The sequence below is a fragment of the Cervus elaphus genome, chromosome 12 (genome assembly GCF_910594005.1).
Source record: "Cervus elaphus chromosome 12, mCerEla1.1, whole genome shotgun sequence".
Taxonomy (NCBI): Eukaryota; Metazoa; Chordata; class Mammalia; order Artiodactyla; family Cervidae; genus Cervus; species Cervus elaphus.
Window position 1 is genome coordinate 58,452,681 of NC_057826.1, and position 24,286 is coordinate 58,476,966.

Here is a 24,286-nt window from a genome sequence, read left to right on the forward strand (position 1 = left end):
ATTATTTAGGCATGAGGATTCTCATCTTCAGAAACCTTATTTCAGGCGAAACCATCCCTGATTATTTGAACTGTTCCTTATAGGATCTAATTTAAGCGCCATCTTTGGTGTTCTCTGATTTCCACTCCAGCTAGATCCTAACTGACCAGCATAGCATGTTTCATAGGACAGGCATGCGGAAAAAAATACAATGAATGAATGAGCAGATTTGGTAATGACTTTAATCTGGTTGGCCATCATTACTTTTTCACTTTTTATGGACCCTTTTTACCATTTCAGAAAAACCAGAGACCCTGGCCTTCAACAGCTATCTATATGTCTAATGCCCCTGATAATTTTAAATTAGCTTGCTCTGTATAACCTCTGTCTGAGACATAGTTCTTGTTGAAAACTATCTTTAAAAATTGGTACCATAGAGAATTGGGCTTTTGGGTAGGCAGAACAAAGCTGTTCTAGTGGAATGACTAAGGGTAAAACACGGTGTTTGAATTTCCTCAATATCCACAAAAATTGAAAAAGGAAAAAAGAGAAGGCTGAGCTACTAGCTATTTCTCGAGGGTTAATCTAGAAAATTAAAGGCTCAGTTTGTTGATATCACTGGGTATATACAAGGGTAGCAATCAAAGCTATATAGTGGCTAAAGAGTAGATTATTGGGTGTGCTTCCTCCAGGTGTCCTCTGTCTATAAGAGCTTTAAAAGAATTGAGATTGGAATTGACAAATTTATCTAGATGGGCTAGTTATCATATAATGTCTCAATTTAAAGTCATTTGGTTAATGAGAAAATAATTCAAAGAAAGCAGGGCTGGCTTTGTTTTTTACTGAAAATCGTTTTAAATTCAGACTACTATGTTCATCAGTTCATCAGTGACCACTCCCTTGAGCTAATTCCAGACTTGACCTTCTGAGTTCTATAAACAAATGCTGGATTCCCCAACAGAAGAATTGAAAGCCTTTAGACCCATAGTGCCCCACTCCCTCCTTCTGTTCTCCCAACCCCTCACATTGTTCCTATTGGTCCCCTTATCCCCTAAACATCTTATCTGCTTGTGAAGAAATCCCTAACCTACTTGAATTGTTTCAGAACCACTAATCGTGGGGCAAGGACTAAAATATCTATGGTTCTGAGAGTGGCTGCTGGGGTCCTCAACTGGACCCCATCCTAAGAGTTCAAAGGATACGTTTCAGGAAGCTGTCCTTCTGGCCAAAATGGCCAACATTCCCTTTACCTTGGAATGTCTGCTGTTGGTCACTTTCCTGGACTTGTTTTGTCAGCAGATAGGTAGGAGATCATCAGAGAAAGAGAACCAGTCATGGCTTTCTTGACAGAAGAGAAGCCATTTTTGGCTAAGCCATTTTGTGATAAGCCTGGCCACGATGCTTGTCCTTGAACAGGTCTTAGTGATAATGATCTTAGGAGAACAACAGGGCAAACTTCCATGCAAGAGAAATAACAGTAACAAAGATAACAAGTCAGTTGTAAAGACTCCCAGTTCTGTTTCAATGGTAAAGACTAAAGCCCTGTCTGGAGCTACTTTGCAGAATTTAAATCCCCTCCTTGGGTGCCAGCTACCAGATTCAGCTGGAATCTAAGGGATGATGCTGCTGACCTTTTCTGGGTGGCTGCTGACCAGTACTTTGATGTCCTTGGTCAACTCATTTGGTTGTTCAGCAGCCTGCCATTCAGCTGTCTCACTGTAATGTTATTGTCCGTTAGTCTCTCTGTCATATGTGACTCTTGGAACCCCATAGACTTAGCCCTCAAGGTTTCTCTGTCCATGGGACTTTCCCAGGCAAGAATACTGGAGTGGGTTGCCATTTCCATCTCCAGGGGATCTTCCCGACCCAGGGATCAAACATGTGTCTTCTGCACTGACAGGTGATTTTTTTTTTTTTTAAACCACTGAGCCACCAGTGAAGCCTGTGTTACTTACTGTAAAACCTTTATTAATTCTATTAGGGGAACCACTAACTGAAACCACCCACCCTGACCCAGCAAGATAGTAACTTCTTGTATGTGTTAGCTTACAACAGTGTTGCAGGTTTGAAAAGCCAATTCTGACACCCATTGGGAACTGTTTCTTTGACTTGCTTTCCATTGCTTTTTAAAATTATAACATACTGGCCGGCCTCAGAGAATGCTGCCCCTCTGCCTGACTGTTAAACTAAAGTGCCTTTGTTCAGAACCCTATCCGCCTGTAGATGGCAGGAAGGAAGAAATTAACACATCCTCTGCCTGAGGCTTGCCATTCTAGGAAATATTTGCAAGATTAAAGACTTTTTTTCCTTTGTTTCCTCACCTGTCTGCATCTTGATCTATAAAAGAACCTGGCATCCAAGACCCCAAAAAGGTGGTTATTTTGAGACCTTCGTCTGCCATCTTCTTAGTCAGGCAAGCTCAGGAGCAGGAGTCCTGGTAAGGAACGTGAAACTAATGAGCTGCCACCAGCTGGAAGTATTGGGGAAAGGTCAAAAGGAGAGAAGAAACACCCGCCCATATATTTTACCAGCCTCCCAGAATCCTTTTCACTGGCATCCTGGGCTGAGCAATGTGTGCACCACCGGGAAGGACCCTGAGTCAGAGTGATTGGCCAGAGACAACCCCGAAACTAACCCCATTACTGTAAAACCCGAGGTTGCCAGCCACATGACACTGCACAGTCCTTCTGGGTTCTCCCTCCTGCTCTCCACCCAGGTGCCCCTTCCCAATAAAGCCTCTTGCTTTGTCAGTATATGTGTCTCCTTGGACAGTTCATTTCTGAGTGTCAGACAAGAGCCCACTCTTGGGTCCTCCTTCCTGCAACAATTTAGATAGCCTTAGAACTTAACAGTGTTAACAAAAGGAAAGGGAGGAATGAATTTCTGTCAACAGGGACTGTGACTAGAGTTGCTGAGGTCCCAGTGAAAGGGGGGAGACTGAAGAAGCACCTGGAGAGATGAGGAGAGAGATTAGTGTTAAGAGAAACATCAGCCTTTTTTCCTGCTTATATATAACAGTGATTCTGGGGCCAGTAATGCAGGATCTCATTGGCCTCTTCAAACACATCTTAAAACAGGTACGTATTCAAGAGTAACTGTGTAACTTCTTACTGTGTATAATCCAGGTTTCAGAATAGGATCACTGTAGGTATGTTTATGGTTTTAGATGTTGCAGCAATGAAAGGAAAAAACAGCCTTGCTTAATAAAGTTGTAAAGAGTGTTAAGTACCAGTAGCCTCATGCACATTATACAACCCCATAATAATTATGCTGATCGTGTAAACAGCTTCCCTGTGTAGACTAGCTGAGCCTCCACTGCCAAACATCAAGAATTAACAGCAGGAGCTAGAAAAATCAATAAGCCTTTACCCAGGGAACCAAAGATATGTAGGTTACTAAAACTGTTAATAGTTGCCCATAAAGAGTAATATCCCATTATGTTAATGCTAAAGGAGGTTTTGTTTTATTTCCTAAATAATAAAAAGATTACATAATAAAGGACTAGTTGACAAAGTGATAAACATTCATGGCAGCAACGGCAAATCAATAAAAGCATCAAATAAGAAAAAATGGAACCTGTTTCTTGGCATTCCAGTTAGTTGCATTTCATAGACTGAGTCTGGTTTATCTTGTGGTCTCTTTTCACATACCCACAAATCCCATTTTAAGATGACAGTGGTGCATCTGTTTGTCCTTTGACGCTAATTAACTCCTACTGCCATTCCCTCAGATTAAGTGGGGATGGCTAGCACAGATGATACATTCACTCCATCATGAAAAGAATATGTTTTCACAAATGTTTTCATATTTGGAACTTTTTGGGTAAGTAATCTTAAACACAATTTCCTTTAAACTTTTCTCCATGATCAGGAGTCTTCATTATATGATTCCTGAGTATCCTAGCTTCTTTATTACCAAGGGAGCACCTCATGGAGATGACTGCTCCTCATTTGGAGCCTTCATTATAGGTTTTCTAAATAACCTTATCTCTTGTTAATGACTTTAATTTGTTCCTAAAAACACTGCCACTAGGTTAAAAGCTGTTAAATGAAAAAAATTTTTTCATTAGTTTTATTAGAAAAAAAAATATGGTGTGTTCCACTGCCCCACAAGGTCCTCAAGTAATTTTCACAGATACAAAATATACCAATTAAGTAGTGGGGAAATAAAAAAGCTTATAAAAGTAAGAAACAATAATTGGAAAATGTTCTGTTACTAACCAGTATACTAAAATTTAATTCTGGTATTAACAAAGATTGAAGGCAGGAGGAGAAGGGGATGACAGAGGATGAGTTGGTTGGATGGCATAACCAACTTGATGGACATGAGTTTGAGCAAGCTCTCGGAGCTGGTGATGGACAGGGCAGCCTGGCGTGCTGCAGTCCATGGTGTCGCAAAGTGTCAGACACGACTGAGCGACTGAACTGAACTAAACTAACTAACTAGAGTTAGCACACACCTCACAAGTTAAAGGTCATAGGTCCACAGCCAGACTGCCCCCACTTCCGATGCTAGCCACACTGGGCAAGTCCCCAGGCTACCTGTAGGATATTTACTTCCTGCCTTTTCAAGTGCAATGCTTTGTGGGAAAATGGGACAAAAGTCTGTCAAACTTCTTGATAGAAATTGGAGCTTAAGTGCATAGCCTCTGCACAGGGTACTAGATTCTGAGACCTAATTGTGCCATGTGGATGCCTGAGTCAAGAGAAGTATTCTTATGTCTGCCTGGAACTACTAGGTCATGCAATTCCTCCACCGTTGGGCAAGACGGAAGCTAAGCCCTCCCAGGAAGTGAGGGAGAGAGAGGCAGAGATGGTGGAGGAGTTGGGAGGTACAATTTGTGAGGCTCATTTCTTGAGAGCCTGTGAAGTAGGATAGATCAGCGTCTAATACAGCTGTGGCAACCTCCATGCAAGTGTATGCCTCAGAATCTCTCCTTGCAAGTTCAACTTCTCTTTCTTTGATTTTATATTTATGTGGAAAATAGCTGGTTTACAGTGTTGCCTAATCACCCAAAATAACCCTTACTGTCTGAGTGAAAATTCCCACTCTTATATTTTTTATTTTATTTTATTTTTTACTGTGCTGGGTCTCTGTTGCTGCACAGACTTTTCTCTAGTTGCATTGAGCACAGGCTACTCTCTGGTTGTGGTGCACTGGCTTCTCATTGTGGTGGCTTTTCTCTCGTTGCGGAGCATAGGATTTAGAAAGCTTGAGCTTCAGTAATTGCAGCGTGTGGTCTCAGTAGTTGCTGCTCCCGTGCTCAGGAGCACAGGCTCAGTAATTGTGGCACATGGGCTTAGTTGCTCCGCAGCATGTGGGATCTTCCAGACCAAGGATCAAATCGGAGTTTCCTGCATTGTCAGGTAGATTCTTTACCACTGAGCCACGCGGGAAGCCCTCCATTCTTACATTTAAACACACTAATTGGTTAGTTATTTTCATAATAAAATGTCAATGAAATGTGGGAGCTTCTAGAGGACAGCAACCTCATCTATAAAATAAGCATGATAACCAGATTTACCTTATGGAACTGTTCCAAGTATCCAGTGAGTTGATGTGTAAAAGTGTACGGATTGTTGGCTGTGGATGGTTTTGGGTGGTACAGGGCCTTAAAGACTGGATACTTGATGCAAGACTTACTCTAGGCATCTGAGGACCCTCGAGGAGATGGCTGAATGCACTAGGAGCACACATCTCACTTTCCTTGGCCCACTGAACAGTCACCAGGAGTAGGAATGGTCGTGGCTCCAAGGGTCTGAAGAGTGAATTGACTACTTGAGCTCTGCTGTTCCAGGGGTTAGAATATCAAAGCACTATGGAATGAGTGCCTTGTGTATCCAAACAGGTCGCACTCTTTCTGGAGATCAGTACCCTGTTTTCATTGTTCTATGTATTTGAGAAGAATGAGTATTTTGCTGCTGTTGAATAGCATGTTCTATGTGTGTCTGTTAGGTTCATTTGATCTGCAATATGGTTCAGGTCCAATGTTTCCTTATTGATTTTCTGTCTGGATTATCTATCTATCCATTATTGAAAGATAGGTATTGAAGTCCCCTACTATTATTATGTTGTTGTCTCTTTCTCCTTTCAGATCCGTTAGTATTGGCTTAATATATTTAGATGCTTCAATGTTAGGTGAGAACATATTTAACATTATTATATCTTCTTAATAAATTGACTCCTTTATCATATAATGACCTGTTGGGACTTCCCTGGCAGTACAGTGGTTAAGACATTGTGCTCCCAGTGCATGGGACATGGGCTGGGTCCCTGGTTGGGGAACTAAGATCTTGCATGCTGTGTGGCACAGCCTAAAATATAAAAAAAATTAAGAATTATATAATGACCTTTGTACTTCTTTCTCTTTCTTTTAACTTAAAAGTTCATTAATATATAAGGTCAGAGGGTCTGAAGCCACAGACAAGAAAATGTCTTACACTACTGTGGGGTAGGGAACTTCTTTAGTGAAAATATCTGTTACCACCGATGCTCAGAACTGGATGCCAGAAATTCCACTGCTGCTACCCCTCAAGGAACCCAGTGATGATGGGGTGGAGATAGAGGTGAGGATGAGTGTTAGGATTAGAAAGTCCTGGCTTCAAGTCTATAACTCTGTAGTCAATCCAGTGAAGAAAGATATGCTCATGCATGCACGCATTCATTCATTTCACAAATGTATATGAACTGTCTCATTAGTGTGAACAACTATGCTAAGTACCAGGGATAAAGTGATGGCAAAAAAAAAGAATATTCACAGTTCTTGCTGTCATGATGCTTAGAGTCTCTTGGATAAGATAGAGCTAGTAAGCCTATGTGGAGAATGACAGAGGCAGAGTTCTGCCGAGGAGTGTAGTGTTGAGAAGGGATCAGAGGAGGAGGGCTGTGTGTCCTGTCTTCTGTCTGCATTAGTGTTCCTCCAGGACCTTTGGCTTCAAACTTGTAAGATTCCCTCTCCACTACATCACTGATGTCTCTGTTGCTGCCTTTGGGCTCCTTCTTTCGTCTTGTGGCTGTGGGTTGCAGCCCAACACTCCTGCTCTACTGGGTATCTGGAGAGGGACCTGTCCTTACCATTGGGGATTTTCCTTGAAAATGTAAATGTTTCTTACAAAAGGTAAACTCCTACTTGGTTTTCAAAGAGTCTGCTGTCTCTTACTAAATAACCAGGATGGCAAATTTTGTTCCCCATTGAAGGCAGGAGGAGAAGGGGACGACAGAGGATGAGATGGTTGGATGGCATCACCGACTTAATGGGCATGAGTTTGAGCAAGCTCCAGGAGTTGGTGATGGACAGGGAAGCCTGGTGTGCTGTAGTCCATGGGGTCACAAAGAGTCAGACATGACTGAGCAACTGAACTGAGCTGAGCTGAGAGTAGCTTAGGTGGAGCAAGTTTAAAGAAACTGTTGTTATAGAATGTATACAGACTATCACAAAGCAGTTTCTCTTTTCAACTAAATTTAGAAGATTTAGTCAACAGATGGATGCTTGGTGTTTTGTATGTTGGCTTTTCATGTTAACGTCACTCACTTTAAGTCTTAAAATCTGCATTCCAGATTCTTGAAAAGAAGGAATGCTATTCCATTGTTCTTTTGTTTTTTTCCAAGCAGAAATCTCAACTGGCTCAGTTATCTCTCACCACCTTGTAGACTGACCTTTCTGACAAGGATGTCTTCCTGTTGAAGAGACAGCATGCTTCTTGTTCCTGCTGTGTGTATGTGTGTGTGATCATTGAACGGTTGTTAAGTAATCTAAAACAATGCATTTTAAACCAAAGCAGCGCTTAGCCCTAATATGTCCCAGGATAGTCTCATGAACAGTTATATAGGCGTAGGAAGCTAGATGGCAGAGTAATCACACAGTTAAAGGCTTAATGTGGGGTTGGAGAGAAGATAAACCCTGTCTTCATTAAAAAAAAAATGTAACTCCTGTTTACCCATCTGAATGATAGAAAAGAGGCAGTTGAATGTGATGTTTAGGAGATTTAGGAGGTTTAGGAGGAACAATTTTTTCCAGGTTACTGAGATATAATTGACATATAACGTGTATTTTTAAAGTTTGCAGTGTGTTGATACAATATATTTACATATTGCAAAATGATTACTACTCACCATAGCATTAGCTAACACCTCCATCACAGAAACACCCTATCAGAAACACCCCCTTGTTTGGTGGTAAATCGTTTAAGATTAGTCTATTAGCAACATTATAGTGTATGATACAGTATTATTAGCTATAGTCACCATGCTGTACATTAGATTCCTAGAACTTGTTAATATTATAACAGAGTTTGTACCCTCTGGCCATGATCTCCCCACTTCTCCCACCCCCACTCCCTGGTAACCGCCAGTCTACTTAATTTTTAAGAGGAACAATTTTTTTTCTTTTATTGAAGTAGAGTTGCTGTACCATATTATATGTTACAAGTGTACATATAGTGATTCACTTTTTGAAGGTTATACTTCATTTATAGTTATTATAAAATATTGGTTATATTCCCTGTGTTGTACAATATATCCTTGTAGCTTATTTTATAGCTAATAGTTTGTATTTCTTAATACCCTACCCCTATTTTGCCCCTGCCCCACTCTCTCCCCACTGATAACCCCTAGTTTGTCAGGCGAACGTGATAACCACTACACTACAGAAACCTGCTTTAACTCCTAGTTTGTAACAGGAACAATTTTCAAGGTTAAAAAAAATCAGGAAAATTGTCTGCTATGACAGGAATTTGATGAGCATAACCAACTTCATGCTAAAGGGTTCTTTAACCCTTTTGTGGAATTATCAGTGGGGTAGGGGGTGTGTTAGAAGCATAGAGTTGGCATGAGCCTGGATGAAGAGTGTCTTCCAAGCCCTTTTAATGATTACCCTGTTATTTAGTCTTTTCCTCCTTGTGGTCTCACCTGTAAAGTGTACATCAACTCCTTTAAATTATGATTAAATAGGTTTAGTTGCTCAATCATGTCTGACTCTTTGTGACCCCATGGAATGTAGCCTGCCAGGTTCCTCTGTCCATGGAATTCTCTAGGCAAGAATACCGGAGTGGGTAGCTTCTCCACGGATCTTCCTGACCCAGATTGAACGCGGGTCTCCTACACTGCAGGCAGATTCTTTACCACCAGGGGGAACCCTTAAATTATGATGCTAAGTAACAAATGCAAATAACTTAAATACTTAAGACAACTGATTAAAGGTTATGCAACCAAGGAATATAATAGGGTAATAGGTGCCCAGAACTGTGGAGTCACCAAGCTTCCAATCCTCAGGCTTATGACCTCAGCCCAGTTATAGAGTTTCACTGTCTCATTTTTCTTATTAGTAAAAATGGAGCTTACAATGGTACCCACATCACAGAGGTAAAAACATCTTAGAAGCAGACAGGATAGGAAAGTTGCCCAAGCCCAATCCATCCACAGAGTTGGAGACTATAGGACTTAAGGCTCAGAGGCACGTTCGGCATCCTCCTGCCGAGGTGGGCAGAGGGTGACCAGGAAGGAGCAGCCAGATCCAGTGGCCTCAGACCCAATGACTGGTGAGTCTGCTATAAGAGCCTTGAAAGCAGACATCTTCATCTTTGTATCCCAGGTCCTAGTATGTGTCATTGCAGGTGCATAATAAGTGTGTGTTGACCTGTATGTATAAATGCCCCAGGAAGAGATATTCTTTCTATTTTAATGACTGTGTTGAGATGGGATAAAAAGTATTAATATGAGAGAATCTGTGGACTTTCCATCCTGCACCCTGGAGTCCATCAAGAGGATTCTGCAACGGTCAGCTTGGGTTCTTTATCTCCCTATGGGGAGATGTGTGTGTGCGTGTTTGTGTGTGTGTGTTGGTTATAAACTAGGCATATGTATTTATATGCTTGGATTGCCATAACAGAATACCTCAAACTGGGTGGCTTCAATAAGAAAAATTTACTTTTCCACAGTTCTGGAGGCTGGAATCCCTAGATAAGGGAGCCAGCAGGGCTGGTTTCTAGTGAGGTCTCTCCTCCTGGCTTGCAGACAGTGCCTCCTCATTGTGTCCTCACATGTTCTTTCCTCTGCATTGCCTACACTCCTCGTGTTCTCTTCTTGGTGGATTGGAGCCCCACCCTTATGACCTCTTTTAATCTTAAATACCTCCTTCAATGTTCTATCTCCAAATACAGTCTCATTGGGGGCCAGAGCTTCAACCTACGAATTTTGTGCGGGTGGCATACAATTTAGTCCATAACAACCCTCTTCAACACTCTTTGAGGAATTGGAGGAAATATCTTTAAAATTATTCTTACTACTAAACACTGTACTTGTTTGATCATGGCACAGTCCCAAGGCTGGCCCAAGTGAATCCACAACTTTACTAGCGTCACAAAGTAACTTAACTAGCAGAGTTGCGGGCAAACATACCAGCAAACCTGGTGGAGGCGATCCTGGAACACAAATTCTCTTTATTTTGTTTGACGTTCAAAGCTAGTTGATCACTTCTGAGGTCTCATTCCACACTGGTCTTTTTGATTCCTTTCTTCCCAATAAAGGGAGACCCGGGTTCAGGCCCTGGGTTGGGAAGATCCCCTGGAGAAGGGAATGGCAGTCCTCTCCTATATTCTTGCCTGGAGAAGCCCATGGACAAAGGAGCCTGGAGGGCTACAGTCCGTGGGGTTGCAAAGATTTGGACATGACTGAGCAGCTAATACTTTCACTTTTCCCAATAAAACCCAGAAAACATAGCTTAGCACTGTGTGCATTTGTAGATTGTTCATCAATATGTGAAACTGTGTTCACATATTCAGCCTCAGTCTCTACTTAGAGCAGAAAGAACTTTTCGGGAATCAGCAAGTAAGTGGGGAGAGATTTCCCTGGGTGACCCTTGAAATCACCATTGGTCTCTTTTTAATACTGACTTTGAAAATACCCCTCATTTGTCTCGTTGGTCAGGGCCAGGAAGAGAGGCAAAGGGATGTGTCTCCACTCTAGAAGGCACCCCTGGTTTGTGAGGGCTGATAGAAATCCACTTCTGGGTCCTGGGCACAGATTACATGGTGGGACTTCTCTCTCTCCTGGTTACTCCTCCTTGATGTTTATAGCCAGCTCTCTTTTTCAACAACTTTACTAACTTTACCTCAATATTTTTCTGGTTTTAAAGATTGAGCTCCCAGGTGTTTATTTTGTAATTTCCAGGAAATTGACCATACCTTACTTAGAATCTAATGACTTTTATCTAATTACTTTTTTTTAAACTGTAGAATCTTCTTGCCACCTTTTCAGAACACGTCTACATATTTTATGTTATTTCCATTTCTGATAATTTTACTGATAAATCTGGGTGGGAACTGAACCTTCTTTATTAATAAGAACAGCTCTAGAAGGTATAAAGGGAGCCCTGAGGAAAACGAGACTCACTTTTGGACTCTAAATTTAGCCAACATTCCTCTTTGTTGTGTTATTCATTGGCATTTATTTACATTGTTTTAAAATTCAGCATCTTCATTACTGGGCCTGGGTGGAAGTCTGATAAAATATTGATAACAATTCACAGTGTCAGCAAATAAAGCCTGCTTGGATTAAATAACAGCACGCAAAGAAAGATAATGAACAGCGGAAGGAAGAAGGGGACCACTTCCCCATGAGTGGCAGAGACAGTGTATTCAGGGTGTAGACAGGGTATTCGGCAAGGGAGACAGTGTTGTGGGCTGGCGCAGTGGCCCTCTGCAGAGGAGGGAGGCCCTGCTGGGGCCTTTTGGGATCTGCAGGAAGGAAGGAAGTGGTGGGGTGGGGGTGGCGGGGAGAAAGGGCCGAGGAGGGAAGAAGCTAGGGTAGCTTGGAAGAGGAACTGAAACTCCGTGAACAGTAATTCTATTCTAACAGTGCATTCCTGAAGGCCATATCCGTGCCTGGCACACCTGTAAACATACTGCATATTGTCTTTTTAAAATATATATATGTATATAAAATTTTATTTATTTATTTTGGCTGGGCTGGGTCTTTGTTGCTCTGCAGGCTTTTCTTCAGTTGCGGCGAGGGGAGGCTACTTTTCTTTGTGGTGTGTGGGCTTCTCAGCGCAGTGGCTTCTTCTGTCTTAGCGCTCCGGCTCCGGCTCTAAGCGTGTGGGCTCAGTAGTGGCAGCTCCCAGGCTCTAGGGCACAGGCTCACTAGTCGTGGTGCAGGGGCTTAGCTGCTGGTCAGCCCATGGGATCTTCCTGAATCCCGGCTTGAACCCACATCTCCTGCATTGGCAGGTGGATTCTTTACCACTGAGCCACCGGGGAAGCCCCTATATACTGTCTTACTTCGTGCTGACCTGTGGCCTTGGCAGGCAGTTAACAAGATCCTCCTGAGAAATGAAGCACAGTTTCTGAAGTCCATGTTCTGAACCACCAACAGTCCCTCCATGGAAAAGGGGGTGCAGGCCAGGTTGGCGGGAGATGAAGCATCCTGGATTTCGAATACTGGAGAATTCGGTGTCTTAGGAAAGTGAGAAGATGTTGTTCAGAATTTCAGTATCCCTGGTCCACAGTAGTTCCGGACTGCACTGGCCAGACAATTCAGAGTCGATTTTTAGGGCGGCAGCACAGTGGAGAACGCGTTCTCACTCAGCAGGCAGCTATTCTTGGGAAAATGAAAACAGAGCGACTCCACAGTGGTTTCCTCAAAACACTGCTGAAGCGTTTTCTGGGGGGAGCTATCTCTCAGGTGAAAGGAGGCAGAGAGGGAGTGAAAGGAAACTCTGAGAGCAGCCGGAGGGAAGGCAGAAATAATAACACCAGCCACAGGCGAAGAAGGGAGGTGGGCCGGCGTGCTGAAAGCACAGGGATATTGTTATGGTTCTAATCAAAGAGACAGCAAATGTCGGAGAGAAGCATTCCCTGCTAATAAAAGGTCTGCTGTGACTGAGGAGTTGGCAGTGGCTGAGAGACAGGGTTCTTTCGGAGATGTGGCAGCTGAAAGGAATTCCCCTTTTCTCTTTGTGCGGCCCTTTACAGTTGGCCAAGTGCTTTTTCTCTCTGTAATCTGTTTGACATCAGTGCTGTGAAGCATGGCATTGTCAACACCGTGTGACACATAAGGAAGGAAGCTGCGAAAGAGAAAGGTCTTATCTGAGTTGCTATGGCTGCTTAGATGGAGCTGAGAGCAGAACTTGGATCGGCCCTGTTAGCCTTCAGCACCCTCTTCTGTCAGGAGGATGAGCAGGGTCATCCCAGAGTAAAGGAAACTTTGGGAAAGAAGCTACCGAGCCACCTTGGAAAAGTTGAGAGTCCTGGGGACTCTGTTCGTGTCTAATGACTTTGGAAAGTTTCTTTGAAATCCTTCCAGTTAAGACTGAATATACAGGAACATCTTATTAATTTATATTCAGATGACCAGAAAAAGCAACCTTCGATACAAACAATTTGAATTATCTGATACCCTTGTGCTAGCAGGAGAAGAGAAAAGCATTCATTCGTGATTTTTTTTTTTAAGGGCTGATTATTTGTCTTTGCTCTCTTTCTCCAAGGAAAGTCTTTTCTGTTTCCACTCTCTCCTTCATAATGACACTCTGCATTTGCTTTAAAGACACTGGGTTTCTACTGGCAGGGCTCCTTCTAATAGCAGAGCCACCTCACTGAGCTTAGGGATCCGGTTTCACCACTGAGTTTCCTGTAGATTATGATACTTATTTTGGCTCTTCCCATACCAACATGGTGAGATTTGTGTTTTCCAGCTTCATTTTCTGATGCTCTTCATACACATGGGTAACTCCATTTCCAGTCCATCTCATTCTGTCCATAGCCTTGGTGTTTCTCCCTTATTCTTCTATCAAACCACTGCTATCTGGAATTTTATTATCTTTCCATGTGGTCAGCTATTGACTGCTGCGTAACAAATTGCCCTAGATTTGGTAGCTTAAAGCAACAAACATTTCTAGGGTCACAGTTTCTGTGGGTCAAGAATCCAGACACTGGCTCCTGATCTCTTGTGAGGTTGCAGCGAACTGGTCGACCAGGGCTGCAAACATGTGAAGAGGTGGAGGGTCCATTTTCAAGATGTCTCATGGGGGTTGTTGGCAGCAGCTACAGATCCTTGTGACGTGAACATTTTTGTAGGGCTTCCTCAATAGTACAAGATCTAGGACAAAGAAGGAGGGGGTGAGAGCACCCCAGATGGAAACTCCCATCTTCATATAACCTACTGTTGGAAGAGACATCTTATCACTTCTGCTTTAATCTATTCAATAGATGTGATCCAATAAGTCCAGTCCATACTCAATCAGAGAGAAGTTAAACCTCCATTACAGCCCTTAATATATTGAGTTGTTTTTTGTGGGGATGTGGTGGGGGTGGGGAGGGGTGCACCATCTTAGTTGCCCCATCAGGGATGGAACCCAGGCCCTGGCAGTGAAAGTGCTAAGTCCTAACCACCAGACAGCCAGGGAATTCCCAGTCATAGTTATTCTAAATTCCCATTTGATCATTTTAACATCTTTGCCATATCTGAGTTTGGTTCCAATGCTTGCTTTCTCTCTTCAAACTTTTTTTTTTTTTTTGCGTTTTAGTATGTCTTGTAATTTTTTGTTCAAAGTGGGATGTGATGTATTGGTTAAAAGGAACTCCAGGAAGTAGTCCTTCAAGGATGTGGTGGTAAGTTTTTTTTGTGGGGGCAGAGGAAGGGTTCTACAGTCCTATGATTAAGTATCAGCCTTTTAGTGAGCCTGTACCCCAGGACTGTGAACTTCACAAGTGTCCCCACCATCTTAGGTGGGACAGGATGGCTAGAGGGACTAGAGTTGGGCGTTTCCTTTCTGCTGGGTTAGTTAGGCTCTGATAAGACCCCAATAATTTAGGATCTGGTAAAATAATTTCTCTTGAGGGCAGGCTCTGTTAGAACAGGATACTCTGATTATTTCAAAATGATTACTTTTCCCCTCCCCATGCAGGAAGCACCAGGGGATTTTTTTTTTTTTTTAATTTCTTCATTGTAAGAACCTGGAAGAGCTCCTGGAGGTAAAACTCACAGAATCCACCCCCCCCCCCCCCACCCATTATTCCCCCCTCCTACTCTCATCCAATGATTGGGTCCACCTGGAATTTTCATCTCTCAGATTTATCCACACTGAGCTTCCAGCAATTTGTCAATTACAATTCAGGTTTTCTTACCCCAGCAACTGTTCCTGTGGAGCTTTCTGCCTGTGGATTTCTGCTCTAGTAAGTTGAAATTCTCAGTATCCCCCTGTCTGTCTCTCCAGTTTTAGGGGTGTTCCCTTGTAACCTCAATTCTGCCAGATCTAAGTCGAGCTGCTGGTTTTTCAGTTTGTTCAGCTTTTTACTTGTTAGGATAGAGGGATGTCTTTTTTTAAAAAAATTTTATTGAAGTATAATTAATTTACAGTGCTGTCTTAACTTCTGCTGTATAGCAGAGTGATTCAGTCATACACACATATATTCTTTTTCACATAATTTCCACACTCCCAATCCATCCTCCCCATTCCCTGCCCACAACCACAGGCTGTTTGCTCTGTCTATCATATGGGATTTGTCTTTCTCTGTCTGACTTACTTCACTTAGTTTGACACTGTCTAGATTCATCCATGTTGCTGCAAATGGTATTACTTCAAGAGGGAGGACTTTTAATCTCCATACACATTAACTGAAAGCCACGTTTTTTCTTTAAACTTCTTTTAAAATTTACTTTTTTCATTGGAGTATAATTGCTCCACGATGCTGTGCCAGTCTCCACTGTATAAGAATGTGAATCAGCTATAAGTACACACATATCCTGGGCCTCCTTAAGCCAGGGGTTTTGTAACATCATTATTGTGATTATCATGTGACTGTCTTTTCTGGCCCATTTTCTACTAGGTGTTACTGAGAAATTACTACATGCCAGGCACTGTTTCAAGTGCTCTACTTGAAACAACTGTCTATCAGCAACTCCGTGTGAGTAGTTCTGAACTTAGTTTGGGCTCTATAAAAACAGAGTCTGCAAAAGCAGTTTGTGTGCATGAGGTTGATGACGAGAATGTTCTTAAGGAAAACTGGTAAGGGAGAAGCAGAGTAAGAAAAGAGAAGGTGCTACACAAGGATGGGATTTCAGGTGAAGTACGGTCTCAGCGTGATGTCTGGGGGCTCTGGAGTGTAAATAGTACCTTGCCTCATTGCTAGGAAGGGAGGAGGGCGTTTCTACCCTCACCCCAGCTAGTCATTAGTTACAAGCCATGATGAGGGCCCCCCTACTCTTTCCACTTTACAGATGAGAAACTTTAGGCACAGAGAAGTTGAATAATTTACTCAAGTTCACACGGCCAAAAACTGGTGGGATTGTATTTGGACCCTAGGCATGCTGGCTCTGCGGATATATTTTATGCTGCATTTTTAAAATTTTATCTATTTTTAGAAGTCTCTGCCTCCCTTGGCCAGCAGGCTACTTGAGGGGGAGGAATCGGGAGGAGTGTGTGGCCCCATGCCTGGCCCGCCGTGCTTCACGGGCTTGTAAGGGATGAACTCGCCTAGGTAGTGGCCAGTCATCTCAGGCTTGATTTCCACCAGGTTGAAGGTCTTGCGGTTGTAGACGCCCATCATGCTGTCCAGCGTCTGTGGCAGGAAGATCAGTTCGCGCAGGTGCGTCGTCACCACCTCGGGCTTCTCCAGGGGCAGCCCATCCTTCTTGGCCTTGCGCAGCCATTCAGCGGCCAGTCTCGCTTCTGCCGGAGGCAGCGGTTCAGCCCCCACCGCCGCCGCTCACCTTACAGCTGCATCAGCTGCTCGTAGGACACGGTCGAGGTCCACGCCACGGTAGGTGAACTTGCGGATGGTCCGCTTCTGATTCTGTTCCACTTCCGCCATCTCCTCGGCTCCTTGGAAAGGATCTGTGCTGCATTTTAAAAGGCATACTCAGGCACTTGTCTCATTTGACCTTCCAAAAGCTCTGTGAGGTAGTTGGGGCATCGATCATTACTCTAAAATTTCAAATGAGAAAATTGAAAGTTAGTGCTAGGTTTTTAAAATACTCTAGGTCTTGGTCTTGTTCTGTCTCCAGGTTATGTCTTGCTCTCTTAAATCAACCAGCGTTTGTTGCACTGACTGTATGATTACAATAGTAATCACCTGATTTAGGAGCACATCACTTAGTGGATACAGAGTATCTATATTCTGCGCTGTTCGCTGTTCCAATTATTGAAATGGAAAACTTCATCTCTCCAAACGAAGAGGGGTCCTAGCTTCTACTTAGATGTTATTTCAAATCACAGGCTGACTAGCTCTCAAATGAATGGATTTACTGCTTTGTAGTTGCAAAGTAATAACAAGAACAGCATCCCATTGCTGAATTCCTGATTGCAGAAGAGTTAAAAATTGTGTAAAAATAACTTATTCATGGAAGCAATTCAGGATGTTATTGGGGAGAATCATACAATTATTTATTATCTTCATTGAAGAAAAGGAATTATAAAGTAACAAAGAGGGTTGTAAATTTCAGCAGAAAATGAGGAAGGAGAAATTTGGGGGAAAGCTATTCTATCTAGGGAAGAGTAACTTGAAATGGAGCTTCTAAAATCAGCGTGTAGGCATTAGCTTCCCCCCTGGTGTGCTGCGATTCATGGGGTTGCAAAGAGTCGGACACGGCTGAGCAACTGAACTGAACTGAATCTCAGGAATGTAAGAATGCAAACAGGACCAAGTTTGCACTGGTAGGCTGAAACAGCACAAAGGACAAATGTGTGGTCTACATCTGCTGCTTCTGTTTCTTATTCCTAAAGTCCTCGTGACTCCTCCAAAGCTTGGTTTCTGCCCAGTATTTGCAGTCGCTCCCAGATTCATTCTCTACTCCTTCCCTGCCCTGTTTGTATCAAGCCTACCTTTCTGTGGCACGTGTATCTCGGTCTTTGTTTCGACATGCTGGATTTTTAGTTATGGCATGCAAACTCTTTTTTTTTAATTTATTTTTTTGATTGAAGAATAATTGCTTTACATACTTTTGTTTACATACTTTTTTCTGTCAAATATCAGCATGAATCAGCCATGGCCCATGAAAGGAGCCGGCAGGAGACTAAGGTGGTTTCTCAGGCAGCGGTTCAATCTCTGTCATTTCTAGCTCAGTAGATTGCACCCTTTTCCCGTAGCCCCAGCTCATGGTAGGCAGCCTCGGCTCCTGTCCTTTCCGCCAAAATCCTGATTCTGGTTTCTGGCATCATCGTCTCCTTCTTTTGTTCTGTCAGGCCCAGGGGTGGCAAAAACTTCCTGGTATTGCTCATCTCTGGATTGCCTCATTGTCCCTTTAGCTTCTCAGCTGTTCCATCACTTGGGTAACTAATTACTTTTATTGAGTTTCCTTTACTTGAATTGCCTTTCCTCAGTTTTTAATTATTTGTGCCACTTACAGCTCTGTTCTTGACCTCTACAGTTTTCTTTCCACACTGCTTTAACTCAGTGAACTTACCATTATCTCTGCTTCACTGGTATTTGCCTCTAGTACCATTTTTCTACCTGCCTAGAGGATGTCCCCACCTGGCAATGCTGCAGAACCTTTGAGATCCAGATGCCCCCAAGTTAGTTAGAAGACAGAGGTGATGGTAGAGGTGCTCTTTGGCTCGGAGATATTTGGAGATTGAGCAATAGTGGGGGGGAATAGCAATAAGTATAAAGAATATTGTGGGTAAGTGACATGAAATTTAGATGATTTTTCTGCTTTCCACCTGGATGGCTCTAGTCCATAACCTTAAGCTGCATTGCTTACAGGGTTCCAGGCAGGTAACATAATTGAGTAAAGTGGGCTGGGTGAAAGAAAAATGGTCTCTTGATTTATATCCTTTTGACACAGAAACACTTTGTGTGCATATTATAACACTGTGGGAATGCTCTTCCCTTTCATAAAGAAAATGTTCTCTTCCATTTTTCAGGAAAAATTCAGCCCTGTTTTGTTTTTCCACCTTGGTAGAGACTAACAGGTTTCCCCTGCTATTCAAAAGTAGAGCATGCCTATGAAATCTTCTTTAAGCTGAAAGATAGAAGGCAAAGAAGCAATTACCTTAAGACACATCTTGCTAATGGAAGCACAAGATAAATTGAGAGAAAACACAGATGCTCACAGACACAGCTCAGCACTACGGTGGCCTGATGCTGAGATGCTGCGTGTCATTCCCGGGGAGGGAGCTTAGTGGGGCCACTCTGGCTTCTCAGGGTGCAAGCTGATTCTCTAAGTGTTTAAGGGCTCACTGCAAAACAAATGTGGAACACTATTTTTGATTTTCATCTTTCTTTGGTAAAAGCAAAAATCCTCCTCTGATTTCTTTTGGTTTTTGAAAACAGATACTAGTGTATGTCTTTTATAAAAGTGAAGTGATGAAAAGCGAACTTTTGAAAAGCAGGAATACCTGTGAATCCAGAAAAGTACTTTTCTACTATAAGTAAACACCCCTGTTTACCTTGAACTTACACAGTGCTCTTTGTAAGTTATATCTCTTTTCTTAAGCTTTATTTCTGTGTGTGTGTTATATGTCATAACATATATTTCATTAAAACTGGGAGAAAAAATATTGCAAATTTAAAAAGAAAGAAAGAGAGATTTCCTGCCAGCAGGCCCCGAGTGGTAGATGCCTTGCCTCTAGTGGCTCGGTATGACAGAGTAGTTGAGCCTCGGCAACTGTGGCTATGTTGTGACAGAATACACTGTATAGCTTCTTCCCTAAGTTTCCAGCCATGAATAATGCCAACAAAGCCCCTGTCAGGGCCTCAAATGAAAGCAGCGCCACTGCCGCTAACACTGGGGCCTTCCTTTCCCCAGGCAGGGATGAGGCCTGGAGCGAGGCTGGGCCAGAGCCCCTAGCGGTTACCATGTCTTGGGCTGAGGCCAGGAACCTCAACGGAGGGCTGTGAAAGTCAGCATCCCTTGCGGTCCCCACCAGCAGTTCTTGTGACTTCTCACCAGGTGATTTGGTTTGGACCAAGATGGAGGGTTACCCTTGGTGGCCTTGCCTGGATTATAACCACCCTTTTGATGGAACATTCATTTGTGAGAAAGGAAAGTCTGCCCAAATTCATGTACAGTTTTTTGATGATAGCCCAACAAGGGGCTGGGTTAGCAGAAGGCTATTAAAGCCATATACAGGTTCACATTCAAAAGAAGCCCAGAAAGGAGGTCATTTTTACAGTGCAAAGCCTGAAATACTCAGAGCAATGCAACGTGCAGATGAAGGCTTGAATAAAGACAAGATTAAGAGGCTTGAGTTGGCAGTATGTGATGAGTCCTCAGAGCCAGAGGAGGAAGAAGAGACGGAGGCAGGTGCCACTTACGCGTCAGATAAGAGTGAAGAGGAAAATGACATTGAGAGTGAAGAGGAAGTGAGGCCAAAGGTGCAAGGATCCAGGCGAAGTAGCCGCCAAATAAAAAACGAAGGGTTATTTCATACTCTGAGAGTGACATTGGTGACTCTGATATGGAATTTAAGCCAGACGCTAAGGACGAAGGAAGCCGTGATGAAATAAGCAGTGGCGTGGGGGACAGTGACAGTGAAGGCCTGGACGGCCCTGTCAAAGTTGCTCCAAAGCGGAAGAGAATGGTAACTGGAAATGGTTCCCTCAAGAGGAAGAGTTCAAGGAAGGAAATGCCCTCAGCACCAAATGAGCAACTGGCATTTCATCAGAAACCAGGAGTACTTTGAGGGCTTCCTCTGCCCCTCAAAATTCTGAATCCCATGCCCACACTGGTGGAGGATGTGATGACAGTAATCGCCCCACTGTCTGGTATCATGAAACTTTAGAGGGGCTTACGGAGGAAAAGAGAAGAGATGTGCACAGGAGGCGGCCCGATCACCCTGATTTTTATGCATCCACATTCCATGTGCCTGAGGATTTCCTTAATTCCTGTACTCCTGGGATGAAGAAGTGGTTACAAATTAAGTCTCAGAACTTTGATCTGGTTATATTTTAAAAAGTGGGGAAGTTTTATGAGCTGTACCACATGGATGTGCTTATTGGAGTCAGTGAACTAGGGCTGGTATTCATGAAAGGCAGCTGGGCCCATTCTGGTCTCCCTGAAATTGTGAAAGGCCAATACTCAGATTCCCTGGTCCAGAAAGGCTATAAAGTAGCACAAGTAGAACAGCTGAGACCCCAGAAATGATGGAGGCACGATGCTGAAAAATGGCACACATATCTTAGTATGACAGAGTGGTGTGGAGGGAGATCTGTAGGGTCGTTACCAGGGGTACACAGACCTACAGTGTGCTGGAAGGTGACCCCTCAGAGAACTGCAGTAAGGATCTTCTTAGCCTCAAAGAGAAAAGAGGAGTCTGCTGGCCACATTCGTGTGTATGGAGTATGATTTGTTGATACCTCACTAGGGAGGTTCTTCATAGGTCAGTTTTCAGATGATCGCCATTGGTCCAGGTTTAGGACTTTAATGGTACACTATCCTCCAGTGCAAGTCTTATTTGAAAGGGGAAACCTTTCAATGGAAACTAAGATGATTCTCAAGAGTTTATTATCCTCTTCTCTTCAGGAAGGTCTGATACCAGGCTCCCAGTTTTGGAATGCAGCCAAAACTTTGAGAACTCTCTTTCAAGAAGGATATTTTACAGACAAGTTAAATGAGGATGATAGGGTGATGGTACCCCAGTTGCTTAAAGGTATGACCTCGGAGTCAGATTCTATTGGATTGACACCAGGAGAGAAGAGTGAATTGGCCCTCTCTGCTCTTGGTGGTTGTGTCTTCTACCTCAAAAAATGCCTTATTGATCAGGAGCTTTTATCAATGGCTAATTTTGAAGAGTATGTTCTCTTGGATTCTGACAGGGTCTGTGCTACAAGACCTGGTGCTGTCTTTGCTAAAGCCAATCAACGAATGGTGCTAGATGCTGTGACATTGAACAACTTTGAGATTTTTCTGAATGGAACAGGCGGTTCTAGTAAAGGGACCCTGTTAGAGAAGATTGATACTTGCCATACCCCCTTTGGTAAACGGCTTCTAAAGCAGTGGCTTTGTGCCCTACTCTGGATGCCATAGAAGACCTAATGGTTGTGCCCAACAAAATCTCTGAGGCTGTAGACCTTCTTAAGAAGCTTCCAGATCTCGAGAGACTACTGAGTAAAATTCATAATGTTGGGTCTCTCCTCAAGAGCCAGAACCACCCAGATAGCCGGGCTATATGTATGAAGAAACCACATATAGCAAAAAATAAGATTATTGATTTTCTTTCAGCTCTGGAAGGATTCAAAGTAATATGTAAAATTGTAGGGCTTATGGAAGAAGTCATTGATAACTTTAAGTCTAAAATCCTTAAGCAGGTCCTCACCCTGCAGACAAAAAATCCTGAAGGCCGCTTTCCTGATTTGATTTCAGAACTGAATCGATGGCATACAACTTTTGGCCATGAAAAGGCTCGAAAGACTGGACTGATTACTCCCAAAGTAGGATTTGACTCTGATTATGATCAAGCTCTTGCTGAGATAAGAGAAAATGAACAGAGCCTCCTGGAATACTTGGAGAAACAGCACAGTTGAATTGGCTGTAGGACCATAGTTTACTGGGGAATTGGTAGGAATCGTTACCTGTTGGAAATTCCAGAGAATTTCATCACCCATAATTTGCCAGAAGAATATGAGTTGAAATCCACCCAAAAGGACTGTAAACAATACTGGACCAAAACAATTGATAAGTTGGTTAATCTGATAAATGCTGATGAACAGAGAGGTGCATGATTAAAAGACTGCATGGAGTGACTGTTCTATACCTTTGATAAAAATTATAAGGACTGGCAGGCTGCTGTGGAGTGCACCGTAGTGTTGGATGTCTTATCGTGCCTGGCTAACTACAGTTGAGGGGGTGATGGTCCTATGTAATGTCCAGTAATTCTGTTGCCAGGAGAAGCTACTCCTCCCTTTCTAGACCTTAAAGGATCACGCCATCCCTGCATTACAAAGACTTTTTTTGGTGATGACTTTGTTCCTAATGACATTCTAATAGGCTGTGAGGAAGAGGAGGAGGAAAATGGCAAACTTATTGTGTGCTTGTTACTGGGCCAAATATGGGAGGCAAGTCTACACTCATGAGACAGGCTGGTCATTAGCTATAATGCCCCAGAGGGGCTGTTATGTACCATCTGAAGTGTGTAGGCTCACACCAATTGATAGAGTGTTTACTAGATTTGGTGCCTCAGACAGAATAATGTCAGGTGAAAGTACATTTTTTGTTGAATTGAGTGAAACTGCCAGTATACTTACACATGCAACAGCACATTCTCTGGTGCTTGTGGATGAATTAGGAAGAGGTACTGCAGCATTTGATAGGACAGCAATAGCAAATGCAGTTGTTAAAGAACTTGCTGAGAATATAAAGTGTTGTACATTGTTTTCTACCCACTACCATTCACTAGTTGAAGATTATTCTCAAAATGTTGCAATGTACCTAGGACATATGAAAATGAATGTGAAGATCCCAGCTAGGAGACTGTTACCTTCCTCTATAAATTCATTAAAGGAGCCTGTCCTAAAAGCTATGGCTTTAATGCAGCTAGGCTTGCTAATCTTCCAGAGGAGGTTATTCAAAAGGGACATAGAAAAGCAAGAGAATTTGAGAAGATGACTCGGTCACTGCGATTATTTCGGGAGATTTGTCTGGCTAGTGAAAGGTCGACCATAGATGCTGAAGCTGTCCATAAGTTGCTGACTTTGAGGAATTATAGACTACATTGGAAGCTTTGAGTTCACTTTTGACAAAGGTGGTAAATTCAGACAACATTATGATCTAATAAACTTTATTTTTTAAAAATGAAAGAAAAAAAAAGAAATAAAATACCCCTCAGGCTGATTGACACCTCCAGGCTGAAAACTCACTCTCGACCTCAGTGTTAGGCATGGAAGAGAAGGTGGTGGGGTCTGAGGAAATTTGGACAAGGCATGCCCTGTCTAAAGGGGCTGTGGTTAGCTCAAGCCAAGCGTTGCGCTATAGGAAATGGGCCAACTGTTGCTGGATCTTCCAGTTTTTAAAGAAAAGCCAGAAATTATATTTCTTTGTGATATCTCCTGGTTTGAAAACATTTGCTGTTTTTGATTTGAACACATATATACCCATATGTTCTATGCGCCAAACAAAACCTGTCTACACTCTGAGGTTCCTGTGGGTTTGGTTTGTGACTTCTGGTTTAGTCCCAGTCTGCATGCTAAGTCTCACCTACTTCTTTAAACCAGTGCCTTCTCTAAAGACACGTGCTGGAGTATTACAACTCTTCATATACTTTGTTAACTCTGCTGGGTGTTTTTCATTTCTTCCACCAGATCTGCTCCTCACACCTCTCCCTCATTTTTAAAAATACTTTTTACTTATTTATTTAATTGTTGGCTGCACTGGGTCT

The 24,286-nt window shown here is 42.8% G+C and overlaps 2 pseudogenes; one reads left to right on the forward strand and one right to left on the reverse strand.

Moving 5' to 3' along the window:
* Nucleotides 1-16,362: 16,362 nt before the first annotated feature.
* LOC122705565 lies at nt 16,363-16,784 on the reverse strand (annotated as a pseudogene).
* Nucleotides 16,785-19,586: 2,802 nt separating this feature from the next.
* Nucleotides 19,587-23,703, forward strand: LOC122705233 (annotated as a pseudogene).
* The last annotated feature ends 583 nt before the right edge of the window (nt 23,704-24,286 follow it).